The sequence below is a fragment of the Eurosta solidaginis genome, chromosome 5 (genome assembly GCF_040869045.1).
Source record: "Eurosta solidaginis isolate ZX-2024a chromosome 5, ASM4086904v1, whole genome shotgun sequence".
In the NCBI taxonomy this organism is placed as follows: Eukaryota; Metazoa; Arthropoda; class Insecta; order Diptera; family Tephritidae; genus Eurosta; species Eurosta solidaginis.
The window spans coordinates 85,688,526-85,702,980 of NC_090323.1; the positions used below are offsets into that span (position 1 = coordinate 85,688,526).

Consider the following 14,455-nt stretch of genomic DNA (forward strand, 5'->3'; position numbering starts at 1 on the left):
CATCTAGAAGTAAACATAAATAAATATCAACCAATTAGAGGCTCATTATATATACCACTGCCAAAAGTAATAGCAGATAAAAAAGCTTGTATTAACATTGTTAGCAATGATATATATTGCTTTAAGTGGGCCATAATTTCATCTCTTTACCCACCCTCAAAAAATAGAAAAAGGTGTTCTTCATATCACATTAGAAATATCAAAGATTCCATTATAACTTTAATTAATGATAAAGTAGTCAATTTTGAAAATTTTAATTTCCCATTACGAATAAAAGATATTGAAATATTTGAATCAAATAGTCCAGATATTAGTGTAAATGTGTTTGGTATAGAAGACAATTTGGTAGTAAGGCCCTATTATTTAACAAAAGAAGAAAAATCACATCATATTAATCTTATTTCTTTATACAGTGATGTTTTCAATGAAAGCCATTATGTTTGGATAAAAAATTTAAGTAAATTAATGGGGCATCAAGTTACAAGAGATGAACATAAATTATATTTTTGCAATACATGTCTAATACATTTTGATAAGGAAGAAAAATTACTAACCCATAAAAAGCATTGTAGAAAAATAATAACACGCATGCCTACACCTGAGAAAAGAATGCTAAAATTTGAAAATTTCAAAAATCAATTAGATGTACCATTTACTATATATGCAGATTTCGAATGTATTCTAAAACCAATAGATATTCAAAATTCTAGTAGGACTCAATGTGTACAAGAACATATTCCTTATGCCTATTGTTATTTTATTAAGTGCTGATATAATAACCAACTGAATCGTTTTAAAATATATAGCGGTGTTGATGCTCCAAAACATTTTTTTAAAAGTATTTTCGATGATGTTTTAGATGTTTACCACCTATATTTGAGTAAAATAGTTAGAATGCATCCATTAACTGCCAATCAACTTAGACGTCAAAACAAGGGTATAGTTTGTCATATTTGTAGAATGGAACTTTTATTAAATGATAGGGTAGCAGACCATTGCCATTTAACTGGTGAATATAGAGGTCCAGCATATAATAAATGTAATTTAGAATATCAGATATCAAATTTTAATCCAGTATTTTTTCATAATTTATCTAAATTTGATTATCATTTATTTATTAAAGGGTTGTCATCTGTAGAGGGGGATATAAATATTATTCCCTTAAACAAAGAGTTGTATATTTCAATATCAAAGAGAATATATGTTAATAATAAAAATACCATTGAACTTAGGTTTTTAGATTCATTTCGATTCATGCCTTCTAGCTTAGACAGTTTAGCTAAGAATTTAAGTAATAATGATTTAGAAATAACAAAGGCTTATTTCCCCAATGATCATCATTTTGATTTAATCAAACGTAAAGGTATTTTTCCATATGACTACTTAGATTTAGAAGAACGTCTCAATGAAACACAATTACCTGATCGTTCACTTTTCTTTAATAAATTATCAACTGAATCGTGTAGTACCGATGACTATCAGAATGCGCAAAATGTTTGAACAACATTTAATTGTTCCAATGTATTAGATTATTTACTATTATATCTAAAAGTAGATGTGCTACCCCTCAGTGACATTTTTGAAAATTTTTGAAAATTATGTAAAGGAATTTATCGACTAGACCCTTGACAATATTATACATCTCCAGGATTATCTTGGGACGCAATTCTCAAAATAACTAGAATAGAATTAGAATTGTTTTCTGATGAAAACATGCATAATTTTATAATGTCGGGTATTAGGGGCGGGATTGTTCAATGTTGCAAACGGCGTTAAGTTGCTAACAATAAATATTTAAGTGATTACGATGAGACTAAGGCTTCAAATTATATAATTTATTTAGATGTTAATAATTTATATGGTTATGCTATGTCACAATATCTCCCTCATAATAATTTTGAATTGATTGAAAACGTAGAGGAATTTGACGTTTTTAGCATACCAGAAGATTCTTTAGCCGGATATATATTAGAAGTAGATTTAGATTATCCCATAACCACTCACAATATTCATAATGATTTACCATTTTGTTTTGAAACTAAAAAAGTTGGCTCAATGAAAAACTCAAAGTTGATTGGTGATTAGAGAAACAAAATAAAATATATTATTCATTGTAGAAATTAACAACAATGTATTAAACATGGACTTGTATTAAAAAAAATTCATAGTATTCTACAAATTAATCAAACAGATTGGTTAAAAAAATTATATTGATTTAAATAATTATCATAGAACATTAGCAGCAAATAAGTTTGAGGAAAATTTCTTTAAATTATTGAATAATACTGTGTATGGGAAATCTATGGAAAATGTTGATAAAAGAGTAGATGTTAAATTAGAACAAAATTTGGAAAATACTAGTATTGGGGGAAGAGGTAGGAAAATATTAGGTGCTAGGGCCTTAATAGCAAAACCAAATTTCCATAGTCTAAGCAAATTTTCTAATAATTTAATAGCGATTCAATTGAAACAAGTGTCAACTCTGTACAATAAACTGATATATATTGGTTTTACCGTATCAGAACTTTCTAAATTTAAAATGTATAGTTTTCATTATGATTATATCAAAGAGAAATATAAAAATAATATTGCTTTGAATTATATACTGATTCATTCATATATGATATTCAAACTGATGACATTTATAATAATATTCTTGATGATACTTCAAAATTTTTCGATATATCTATCCTCATATCCAAAGGAACATATTTTTAATTTTCCTCAGTTGAATAAGAAAGTTCTAGGTATGACGAAGGATGAATGTAATGGGAATTTAATAAAAGAGTTTATAGGTTTAAGAGCAAAAATGTATTCATTTAAAATTGATAACGATATAAATGAAACTAAAAAAATTAAGGGAATAAAAAAGTGTGTAATTTCTACATTGAGTTTAAGTGATTTTAGAAAATGTATGTTGGAAAATAAATTGTATAATGCATCAATGTATACATTTACATCTAAATTACATACGGTTTATACATAAAATATTTTTAAAGCAGCTCTAAGCAATATGGATGATAAGCGAATTGTACGAGAAAACCATATTGATACTTATGCTTATGGACATTTCGAAACCTTATAGTAGTACTTTACTGTAATACATTTAAGAAAAAATAATAATAAACAATTTATATTTTATATAACTTATTTTTATTAAATAAAAATTTTAAACATAATTGACCACATGTTACTGTGTTGTATTTTTCTTTCTGCTCATAATTGTAATGTATTGATGGCTTCAGATAATTAACCAGTTCAATCGGTGGCTGTAAATTTCCAAAACTAACAAAATATTATTTTTAGTTTTTCTTAATACTTTCATGGTCTTAGCAACATTTGCTAATGCAGTCATATGATTATTTAACATGATTTTAAACGAGCGATCAAAAACATATGTTACCCATCAGCTGTGTATCTGATAAGAATCTGCTAAATCTGTTACCTATCAGTTGTGTATCTGATCTGCGGAGAAATCAAAAAGAGACATGAGTTGTATGTGATCCATCAAGCAGGAAAGGTTTTTGTGGTTGTTGTTGTTTCAACGATAAAGCCACTTCCCGAAGGTTTTTGGGAGTGTTATCGATGATGATGGTCCATTGCGGGACATAGACCGGGTATGTTCCGGTAACAAGGCACCATTAAGGTACTTGTCTCACCATCTCGATAACGATTAATATAACCTCACTAAACATCCTAGACCCTGCTTCTGACATCCCATACTTATAAGTTAGGACGTTCGAGCTGCAGGAAGAAAGAAGAAAATGTGCACCTGTCAACGCAGCAGTTAAGCTAGGTTCTAGATATCTTCTATATTTGTAATGGAAACGGAGTTATTCTATAACATATGGTGCATAATTGGGCCTGTTCCGTTTTAAATCTGTCACCTATCAGTTGTGTATCTGATAAGAATCTGGTCTGATACCAATTTTACTTATTTTGAACTGTTATATATTAAACTTGTATCGGGGTTTCCTCACAAGGTCACTGCCTACATTTAGACGCATCCGTCCAAAACCGCAAATGTGTACATGTGTGTGTGTGTGTGCGTTTGAGCTTTGTAAATGCAGCAAGAAATCGAGCGACTGATACTGATCTGATCTGATCAGTATCAGTCGCTCGATTTGCTGGGTTTTCAAAGTTCAAACGCACACACACACACACATGCACACATTTGCGGTTTTGGACGGATGCGTCTAAATATAGGCAACGAAATTATTTTGCGGTGTCATACGCATGCACCTAAATGATATAGATCGGCCAGAACACAAACCGAAAGAACGGATGCACCTAAATGTAGGCAACGAAATTGTTTTGCTGTATATATGTGTGTCGGTGTGTATATACTTAATCAATTTGTGTATATACTTAATCAATTTGTGGATTAATATACACATAAAAACCTACCATCTGCAAAAACAAAATTGAATCGTAATTAGACGAGATCTTCACAACAAATATGTACAAAGAAATTACCGGTAACATTATTAAAGGTTACAGTGACCTTGTGAGGAAACCCCGATACAAGTTTAATATATAACAGTTCAAAATAAGTAAAATTGGTATCAGACTAGATTCTTATCAGATACACAACTAATAGGTAACAGATTTAAAACGGAACAGGCCCAATTATGCGCCATATGTTATAGAATAACTCCGTTCTCATTACAAATATAGAAGATATCTAGAACCTAGCTTAACTGCTGCGTTGACAGGTGCACATTTTCTTCTTTCTTCCTGCAGCTCGAACGTCCTACATCTGCTGTCACTGACGAATCCTAACTTATAAGTATGGGATGTCAGAAGCATGGTCTAGGATGTTTAGTGAGGTTATATTAATCGTTATCGAGATGGTGCCTTGTTACCGGAACATACCCGGTCTATGTCCCGCAATGGACCATCATCATCGATAACACTCCCAAAAACCTTCGGGGAGTGGCTTTATCGTTGAAACAACAACAACCACAAAAACCTTTCCTGCTTGATGGATCACATACAACTCATGTCTCTTTTTGATTTCTCCGCAGATCAGATACACAACTGATAGGTAACAGATTTAGCAGATTCTTATCAGATACACAGCTGATGGGTAACATATGTTTTTGATCGCTCGTTTAAAATCATGTTAAATAATCATATGACTGCATTAGCAAATGTTGCTAAGACCATGAAAGTATTAAGAAAAACTAAAAAGAATATTTTGTTAGTTTTGGAAATTTACAGCCACCGATTGAACTGGTTAATTATCTGAAGCCATCAATACATTACAATTATGAGCAGAAAGAAAAATACAACACAGTAACATGTGGTCAATTATGTTTAAAATTTTTATTTAATAAAAATAAATTATATAAAATATAAATTGTTTATTATTATTTTTTCTTATATGTATTACAGTAAAGTACTACTACAAGGTTTCGAAATGTCCATAAGCATAAGTATCAATATGATTTTCTCGTACAATTCGCTTATCATCCATATTGCTTAGAGCTGCTTTAAATGCTTTATGTATAAACCGTATGTAATTTAGATGTAAATGTATACATTGATGCATTATACAATTTATTTTCCAACAGACATTTTCTAAAATCACTTAAACTCAATGTAGAAGTTACACACTTTTTTATTTCCTTAATTTTTTTAGTTTCATTTATATCGTTATCAATTTTAAATGAATACATTTTTGCTCTTAAACCTATAAACTCTTTTAGAACCTTCTTATTCAACTGAGGAAAATTAAAAATATGTTCCTTTGGATATGAGGATATATCGAAACATTTTGAAGTATCATCAAGAATATCATTATAAATGTCATCAGTTTGAATATCATATATGAATGAATCAGTATATAATTCAAAGCAATATTATTTTTATATTTCTCTTTGATATAATCATAATGAAAACTATACATTTTAAATTTAGAAAGTTCTGATACGGTAAAACCAATATGTATCGGTTTATTGTACAGAGTTGACACTTGTTTCAATTGAATCGCTGTTAAGCCATTAGAAAATTTGCCTAAACTTTGGAAATTTGGTTTTGCTATTAAGGCCCTAGCACCTAATTTTTTCCTACCTCTTCCCCCAATACTAGTATTTTCCCAATTTTGTACTAATTTAACATCTACTCTTTTATCAACATTTTCCATAGTTTTCCCATACACAGTGTTTAGGCCACCAGCCTAAATATTTCGGACCACCCTAACACGCACATTAATTATTTTGTTATTAATACCGGTAACGCCTAACACCAGCCGAGAGCTAACTTTGAAGGGGAAAAACTCTACGAAAGTTAGCTATCGGCAGGTGCCGCGCACTTGTTCGCGGTCTTGGCTCCTTCTTCTATTTTGGAACGTTCACGAGCCAGCAGCTATCTCACAGGTGAGTTATCATATTACGTATCTTTCATAGTTTGTGCATATAATTTACGCTATAATCGCACTTTACGATTGTGATTCCTTTTAATAATTGCGATTATAGCATTAGAATTTGCACTTTGCAATTGTCTGGCAATCGGCCACCAATATTTTTAGTTTGAATTGTAATTTATCCAACAATTTGCGGTCGTCATATTATTAATATTTGCCGTGCACGAATGTGTAATTAACAACTTTAAGAACATTGAATTTTCGAATTGGTTTGTGAAGTAATTCCTTTTTTGATAATAAATAAAGTTAAGAATTTATATTGTTTATAACGTGAATACATTTGTCATTACTCGCTGCTAATTCTTTTCTTTGCTTTCTTTTTATTTGCGACGCACACGCCCGACTTCCCCGGGTCCACACTGCCCCGCAAAACATTTGGTCCTTCGAGCCGGATACAAGTATGCCGTAAAGGGGCATGATATTAATGAAGACACTAAAGGTGACGGCATGTGAGGGAAACGCACCGGTGACGTCTGGGGGGCTCGTTTTGCTAGCTTTCGCAAGAATTATTAATGGTGCTGTAGGTGAGTACCAAAAGCAATGCACCACATCACGTATCGTACGCGCATGGGAAACCACGGGCTGTGCCAAAAATGCAAATGAAAGCGAACGTGAAATGGTGGCGATAGAATGTGCTGCAGAGGCAAGCAATCTCGTAGCGTGCTTAATACACGACGCCGGACGTACACAAATTTAACCCAATTCAAACTATATTGGCCATTGGTCCAGCAGAGGTTGATGATATTGATAAGGTTACTGGGTATTTAAACTTTGTAAAGCATTTGCCATCTGCGATAAAGGTCGTGCTAAGCTTAGATAATTCATTTATACACAGGCAAAACGCTTATCGTTTTAGAAATAGAAACGGGTGGAAACAAGCCATTGCGTAATTCGTGCAGTCTCACATCACGTCGTATATAGACAATTCATTTACATACTGGCCAAATATTTTGTTAAGGTCAGAGCAGCTACACAGGTGAGCTACTCTTACCATGGCAAGGCTGATCTTCTTTGATTTTAGCCTTTTAGTTAACATTGTTTATGTGTCTATTGACATTAAAAAATATCCAATCAAGAGTCACATTTATTCAGTTGTGAATTGCCTAGAAATCGCACAATTCGACCTTCGTTGTTCATTTAAATTTTTGCAAGAGAATATTATTCTGTGCCTCTTTGTATACATTCTGATAGTTATGTGCCATCATCTAGGCATGTCACCATCAAAAAAACCAAGGCACAGTGCTTTACAGTCACATTAATTCCCAAGGACGTGTTGTAGGGTGCCTTCTATGATGAGCAAATTGATCCTATAATATTGCGATTTGATTCAATAAAGCGAAATCATATTAATCGAAAAAATTTGCTTTAAAGGTATAAGTTTGCTGACGTAATTTGTGAATATACAATTCGATTGAAAACCCACGATATGTTGTATTATTTAAAACCGACAATGTGTACGCAAAAGCAACCGGCGCTTTGTACCTATTTCTGCTGACCCTTTGAACCCCCTTACTTTGTTGGGTGGTTATATAGAGATATAATAGATATCCTGATTATCAAACCCGCCTTGCGAGATAACCGCGTTAGGTTAAACCATGTAAGGAATGATGTTTCATAATTGTTTCAGGATTTTAGGTGATATGAGGAATTTTGAGTATCTCGCAATTGGTGTACACACAATTGCACATGCGTGTGTGGGCGGGTAATTGCCGATTCATTGGTATTATGTCGCAGATAGTAGATCTGCGTTAGGATTGTTGGCTTCGTTCGGGGTGAACGAGAGCTGGTTACGCGGTTTGTTGGCCTCGTTCGGGGTGAAGAGAGCGGGGTTAAGGGGGTTTGTTATGACGGGTGGGAGTTACAAGTCTCCCTCGCCCTGACTGGAGGGTGGTAGTAGGACCAATTTCGTGATTGGTCTGGTGGTTTGTTCCTTTGCCGTATCCAGTTCGACGACTCGAACTCGTTTATCGGGGCCATAGTGAAGGTTGGCTATCCGACCTAGTCTTCATTCGTTGGGAGGCAGATTGTCCTCTTTAATGACGACTAAGTCCCCCTGTTTGAGATTCGATTGTGGATGCTTCCACCTAACGCGCTTCTGCAATTCGGTGAGATACTCAGTTTTCCACCGTTTGCAGAAGGTTTGATGCAGCGCCTTAAGTTTTTCCCATCGAATGACGAGTGAAGCGCGATTCTCGCTGACGTCAATCTCGGGTGGCGCTAGTAGATGGCCCCGACTAGGAAGTGCCAGGGGGTAAGCGGCTCCAGGTTGGACGGGTCATTTGAATATGGGCTCAGGGGTCGGGAGTTGAGACAAGATTCAATCCTACACAGAAGGGTGCTAAACTCCTCTCGAGTAAATTTATGATCCGATGCGATCTTTTTGAAATGAGTTTTGAAACTCTTGACTCCCGCGTTTAGCTAAGAATTTAAGTAATAATGATTTAGAAATAACAAAGGCTTATTTCCCCAACGATCATCATTTTGATTTAATGAAACGTAAAGGTATTTTTCCATATGACTACTTAGATTCAGAAGAACGTCTCAATGAAACACAATTACCTGATCGTTCACTTTTCTTTAATAAATTATCAACTGAATCGTGTAGTACCGATGACTATCAGCATGCGCAAAATGTTTGACAACATTTAATTGTTCCAATTTATTAGATTATTTATTATTATAACTAAAAGTAGATGTGCTACCCCTCAGTGACATTTTTGAAAATTTTTCAAAATTATGTAAAGGAATTTATCGACTAGACCCTTGACAATATTATACATCTCCAGGATTATCTTGGGACGCAATTCTCAAAATAACTAGAATAGAATTAGAATTGTTTACTGATGAAAACATGCATAATTTTATAATGTCGGGTATTAGGGGCGGGATTGTTCAATGTTGCAATCGGCGTTAAGTTGCTAACAATAACTATTTAAGTGATTACGATGAGACTAAGGCTTCAAATTATATAATTTATTTAGATGTTAATAATTTATATGGTTATGCTATGTCACAATATCTCCCTCATAATAATTTTGAATTGATTGAAAACGTAGAGGAATTTGACGTTTTTAGCATACCAGAAGATTCTTTAGCCGGATATATATTAGAAGTAGATTTAGATTATCCCATAACCACTCACAATATTCATAATGATTTACCATTTTGTTTTGAAACTAAAAAAGTTGGCTCAATGAAAAACTCAAAGTTGATTGGTGATTAGAGAAACAAAATAAAATATATTATTCATTGTAGAAATTAACAACAATGTATTAAACATGGACTTGTATTTAAAAAAAATTCATAGTATTCTACAAATTAATCAAACAGATTGGTTAAAAAAATATATTGATTTAAATAATTATCATAGAACATTAGCAGCAAATAAGTTTGAGGAAAATTTCTTTAAATTATTGAATAATACTGTGTATGGGAAATCTATGGAAAATGTTGATAAAAGAGTAGATGTTAAATTAGAACAAAATTGGGAAAATACTAGTATTGGGGGAAGAGGTAGGAAAATATTAGGTGCTAGGGCCTTAATAGCAAAACCAAATTTCCATAGTCTAAGCAAATTTTCTAATAATTTAATAGCGATTCAATTGAAACAAGTGTCAACTCTGTACAATAAACTGATACATATTGGTTTTACCGTATCAGAACTTTCTAAATTTAAAATGTATAGTTTTCATTATGATTATATCAAAGAGAAATATAAAAATAATATTGCTTTGAATTATATACTGATTCATTCATTTATGATATTCAAACTGATGACATTTATAATGATATTCTTGATGATACTTCAAAATTTTTCGATATATCCTCATATCCAAAGGAACATATTTTTAATTTTCCTCAGTTGAATAAGAAGGTTCTAGGTATGATGAAGGATGAATGTAATGGGAATTTAATAAAAGAGTTTATAGGTTTAAGAGCAAAAATGTATTCACTTAAAATTGATAACGATATAAATGAAACTAAAAAAATTAAGGGAATAAAAAAGTGTGTAACTTCTACATTGAGTTTAAGTGATTTTAGAAAATGTATGTTGGAAAATAAATTGTATAATGCATCAATGTATACATTTACATCTAAATTACATACGGTTTATACATAAAATATTTTTAAAGCAGCTCTAAGCAATATGGATTATAAGCGAATTTGCTGCTAATGTTCGGTAAAACCAATATGTATCGGTTTAATGTACAGAGTTGACACTTGTTTCAATTGAATCGCTATTAAATCATTAGAAAATTTGCTTAGACTATGGAAATTTGGTTTTGCTATTAAGGCCCTAGCACCTAATTTTTTCCTAATTTGATGCTTTCATGCTTTTCTATAGATTTCTGTAAAAGTGCAGATAATTCGTTAAAATGTTTTTCAACAATTAAATCATTGGGTTGATCGTTTTCCAAAACGTATGTCTCAATAGTTTATTAAACATAGCGTTAATACATTTAACATTACTATTTACATTATACATACAATTTTCCTTATGTATATTTGTTCTCAAGTGTGCTGTCCATACATTTTGTTTCACTTGAATTTTACACTGCTCGAAAAAAATGTCGGGTTTTTTTATAACCTGATGTTTCATTGCATTATGTCTAACTAAACTCCTCTTCCGAGTATATATCTTTTCACAAGAACTACACGGATGCAAATTTATTTTTTTATTAATTGGATTTTTCGAGCTTTTAAATCCTTAAGAGCTTGATTCATAATGTGGAATATTCCTACAATAATCAACGGTATTAAAGAAGTAACGATGTATAAGTATTAAAGTTTATTACTGTTTATTAGAAGTGATCCTGGTTAAACACGGCTGAAAATCCTTATAAAATGTATATCCGTGAAATATAGATGAGTGCTGAGCGGCTTTAAACAATTTACTACATTTTTTTACTGAAAAGATGTCAAATTTATATACATTGAGACAAGTAGCCCTTATCTAAATGTATGTATATGGATGGGTGCTTCTGTGTCGGTATGCATTTTGCGGTTTGTTGATTTATATATATATATATATATATTAGGGCGGGTCGATTTAAAAATCGCTCATTGCTCTGTGAAAGTCGTATTTTAGGGATCAAAATAAGAAACTTTGCCGAAGGAACCATACCTCTAAAACGAATTCTGATGTCCCCCCCTTTGGGTCGAACTTTTGGGTAGGGGCAATTTCAATTCTACCTGCTGTGTCTTGTGGTGGCTTAAAAAAAACAACGCAAGCAATTTTGCGATCTGCAATTGTGTCACAGTGATACCTTCATTTTTTAAAACGGTTGAATAAAAATCCACACAACTATGTTTACGACATGCAATTGCATCACAGTGATGCCTTGGTTTTAAAAGGGGGTTGTAAAAACGCTAATTTCTAATAATTTTTTTTAATTTCTTTTCTATTACTAAGTTAAATTCATTTTTTCATTTACATATGTTCTGACTAAATAAATTTCTAAAGAGGAAAATAAACTTCAAAAAGAAAAACATAGGAATTTCAAAGTGGGATTTTCAAAATTTGCCCCTACGACCCAAAGGGGGGATATCAGAATTCGTTTTAGAGGTATGATTCCTTCGGCAAAGTTTCTTATTTTGATCCCTAGAATATGATTTTCACAGAGCAATGGGCGATTTGTTTGCCTCCCCACAAATCGACCCGGCCTAATATATATATATGCTGTCATGTTTACGGCAACTCTCTGCTAAAGGTAAAAAGCTCTAAGCTTTTTCTTATACACCACTAAGCTTTTTCTTATGCGCCACCTAGCGGAAGATCAGTCAGAACACGCCACCTAGCGGTGAGATCAGCCAGAACACAAACCGGAAGAGCGGATGCGACACCTAGCATATATATGTGCGTGTGTGTATATACTTTTCCTTGCACCATTTGAGCTAGAACCGGTATTTACATACTACTCGGACAGAAAAGCACAAAACCTCTTACAACAAACTGAAATACACATACGGGACAGAGATAAATCAAAAGAAATTATCTTAGAGGACCAAAAAGCAAAGAGAATGGGACGTATATCTGCGCCAACTTCGACCTTCAGAAAGTATTGAATACACCACACGGAAAAAGCGTAAACCTTTTCTATTCAAGAAAATATGCTTTTTATAATGAAAGCGTTTACGAAAACGGCACAAGAAAGGGTTGTTGCTTTTTATGGGGTGAATCGGATGGAAAACGTTCCAGTGCAATTTTTCAATACTTAAATATCGTGGATGAAAGGGGGACTCATTCTGATATAAGCCTATATTGTTAGTTGTATTGGGCAGAACAGGAACAGAGCTATGCAAGCAATGATAATATATTTCTTAGAGAAGGCTGCTAACATAAGACACATTAAATTAACTTACCTGTTGCCTGGGCATACCATGATGCCCGTGGGCTCCATACATAGCACTATTGAGTCTTATTCGCGATAGAAATGTTTGGGCTCCAAGTGAATGGTATACAATTATTTCGAACGCAAGAACTATACCAGAAAATTATACATGCATTTCAATTCACAATTCGGATTTTAAAGATTGGAAACCCTTTTCTCAAGCTTTGCTTCCAGCTTCAGTTAAAATATTATTTACGTCTTTGCGTTGCGCTATCTTCGAAAATAAATTCTTCATTGATTAAACTACACTATGGTTATTTTGACGATAGTGAAAAAAAGGTATACGATCTCAGTACAATTGTGCGGTCAAGACGAAATTCTCTCATACTTAGTTAGGGTCCTGTTTTCTTGTATAATCACTTCTTACACATTTCATCTTCAAAATATAACGACCTAAAAGCTCTTTGCGAAAAGAATATCATACCAAAAGAATTTCACTATGAATATATTAGCTTGTTCCATACTGGAAAGATAATAGATACATTGTTTGAGACAGACGAAGATGACTGAATTACTTTTTGCGCTTCCCAAGGCAGTCGGTTCTATGTACCGGAGCGACTCGGGATTTTTCCTGACCAAGGACTGTCATTTCAGTGTGACCCCATTTAATTTGTTGCGTCCCTCCCACAAATTGCCATCCTCCCAGCAGCTCCTTGCAGCAGGACTGCTCCATATTCTCTTACTCCGGGAAGGCATAGAATCCAATCCGGGTCCGTTTCCTGACCCCGGTCCTGAGAAATGGTTTTGCTGCATCTGCCAGGAAAGAATCTTTTTAGGACGGCCATATTCTGTTCAGTGTGTCTCGTGTAAGGGATAGTTGCATCGGACAGGTTGTTCTGGGCTTGATCCCAAAACTCGACGTCCACGTAACTTTTATAAATCTTTTGTGGCTCCTTGCTGTTCACGCCCAAGGGCGTCCCGTAGTCTACGCCTAAGCGCCCCCACTACCTTCCAGCAGCCCCGCTGCTCAGCAAGCCACAACAAGTACTCGCTGCTGCTCGCACCCCACGGTGCCAACAACTCAAACAGCTGCTACCACTCATAACTACTACCTTCGTAGTAGAGTCGGTAGCCATGCTGACCATCAGCCCCTGCCCCCGTCTTCTCCCCCCCCCCCCTCTTTTCCGGCAGCAATCGTGTAGGTCAGGGAAACAGACTCTTAGTCCCTACCTGCGTTTGCACCGTTTGCCAGCACAGAATATATAGGTTTGCGACATCCGCCCAATGCAGCTCCTGCCTTGGGTGGTGCCACTTTCCTAGATGTTCTGGTCTCCGCGACGGCAACCCCCGACGGGTTTCATCGCGCCATGTTGCCAGGTCGCAAACCCAAATCATCCGGGTACCCCAATGCTTTCCCAAGGACGCCCGGTCCCAGGGCCACAACAGCAATTGCGTCCTGGCTTTCCACAACCCAGGCGTAGTCACCCGTCACTTACCCCCAGAGTGGCGGCGTCTCCCCTTATGCACTTCAGAATTCCGCAGTTAAACTGTAATGGACTAACTGGGAAGATTGCGGAGATAGTCGATTTCATGAAGCGGCACAACAGCCGCATTTCTGCGATTCAAGGGACTAAACTCACAGCAAGATCTGCATTGCAGACCTGCTCTGGGTATAATGTCCACAGGAAAGACCGCG

The 14,455-nt window shown here is 34.4% G+C and overlaps 1 protein-coding gene across 6 annotated transcripts in view; it reads left to right on the top strand.

Annotated features, from left to right (window-relative positions):
* Positions 1-14,455, top strand: part of cort (cortex) — a 616,404-nt gene that overhangs the window by 311,850 nt on the left and 290,099 nt on the right. The gene's annotated exons all lie outside the window — the stretch shown is intronic.